The sequence below is a fragment of the Orycteropus afer genome, unplaced genomic scaffold, assembly GCF_000298275.1.
Source record: "Orycteropus afer afer isolate SDZICR_OR568_19922 unplaced genomic scaffold, OryAfe1.0 scaffold01113, whole genome shotgun sequence".
NCBI classification, from domain to species: Eukaryota; Metazoa; Chordata; class Mammalia; order Tubulidentata; family Orycteropodidae; genus Orycteropus; species Orycteropus afer.
This window is the reverse complement of record NW_006922700.1, coordinates 50,873-52,577: the sequence shown is the minus strand read 5'-3', so window position 1 is coordinate 52,577 and position 1,705 is coordinate 50,873. Positions and strand designations below refer to the sequence as shown.

The following is a 1,705-nucleotide window of genomic DNA, read 5'->3' as shown; positions in this document are numbered from 1 at the left end:
CACGCACTGCTGGGAGAGAGACTGAGAGAGACTGTTGGCTGAGGGACGGTGGGCTGGGAGAGAGACTGAGCGTTCTTCCTGAACTTGAACTGTAGTCTGGTGCTTCCCTAATAAACCCCGTAATCTGCGAGTTCTGTGTGGCCACTGCAGTGAATTATCGAACCCAGGAGAGAGGTGGTGGGTGCTTTGGGAGGAACAGTTGGTGAAAGGGCTGGAGGGAGGCAGCATGTCTGGCCTCACAGGAATAGGTCTTGGGTTATTGATGGTGGCTCTGTCTTCCTTTTGTGGGGTTAGAGGAGGTCAGGACATGTGGCCTCCTTGCCCTTTTAGCACTGGCCTTCGAATATCCAATATACTAGAATAAGACGGGAATGAAATCAATGGCAGTGAGTTTGTTTTGCTTTGAGAACAAGATAGAGGAGATTTTTGTCTTCAATTTCTCTTTCTAAATGTACTTTTCCTACCTTAGGAGCAGCATTCATCAAATTGTGTCCCAAAGAAGTTCTGTAAGATGTCAATGTATTTTCTCTCACTATATCCTAGGAGATATCTTATTGGTCAGTGCTCACTTCAGCAGTCTACTCAAATTGGATTGATACAGAGAAGACGAGCATGGTCCTGCCCAAGGATGACACGCAAATGCATGAAACATTCCATATATTTTTAAGGAACGCTGGTGGCACAATAGTTAAACGCTTGGCTACTAACCAAAAGGTTGGTAGTTCAAACCCACTCAATGACTGCACAGAAGAAAAGACCTGGTGACCTGTTCCTATAAATATTATAGCCTATGGAACAGTTCTCTGTCACTTGGGGTCGCTATGAACCAGAATCAACTCAATAGCGCCGTCAACATCAATAGACCTAAAAGTATTCTCTATGTATCATGTACAATGGTTATGAAAACATGTCACCCTTTCATCCATTGTGAGTCTGTAAGTCACAGTTTTTTATTCCATAAGCTCTTTGAAACAAGAGCTGGGTCTACGCCAAGTTCTGTGGACTTCACCCCCCACTAGGGCTGGCCAACAGACTTCATCTCAAATGTCAATGCTAGACAGTTGTCTTCCTTGGATCGATGCATTGAGAAGATCTCAGAGTCAGACTCCAGGCCTAATCACATGTTACTGTCAGTTGCTTTGGAGTCAGCTCTGCCTCATGGTGACCCCATGAATAACAGAACAATCCGTTCCCCGGTTCTGTGCCATTTTCACAAACATTGATGTGATCAAGTGCATTGTTGGAGCCACTGTGCATTTTGAAGGTCTTCCAACCTAGGGGCTCACCTTCCAGTGCCATATGGGACACTGTTCTGTTGTGACCCGTAGGATGGTTGTTGGCCAGTTTTCAGAAGTAGATTGCAAGGCGGAAAGACCTGATGATATGCCCCGGGGAAGATTACAGTCTGCCCTACGGGGGAGTTCTACTCTGTCCCAGGGAGTCAGTTATTGATTGAATTGTGTCCCCTCAAAATATCTTATAAATCATTACAAGTTACCACCCTTACTCAGGTCATACCCTGGCTTGAGTCACACCTTTTATCTTTCAAGAGATTAAAAACAAGGGGGGCGGGGAGAAGAGAGCAGAGAGGAGGGTCCAACAACAACCAAGAGCAGGGAGTAGACTGTGTCCTGTGGACTCAGGGACCTTGTGCTGACCACCTCCTAGACCCAAGATACCAAGACACATGGAGATCGCCAAAGAA

At 46.0% G+C, this 1,705-nt stretch overlaps 1 pseudogene; it reads left to right on the top strand.

Annotated features, from left to right (window-relative positions):
* Window positions 1-562: 562 nt before the first annotated feature.
* Window positions 563-663, top strand: LOC122152010 (annotated as a pseudogene).
* The last annotated feature ends 1,042 nt before the right edge of the window (window positions 664-1,705 follow it).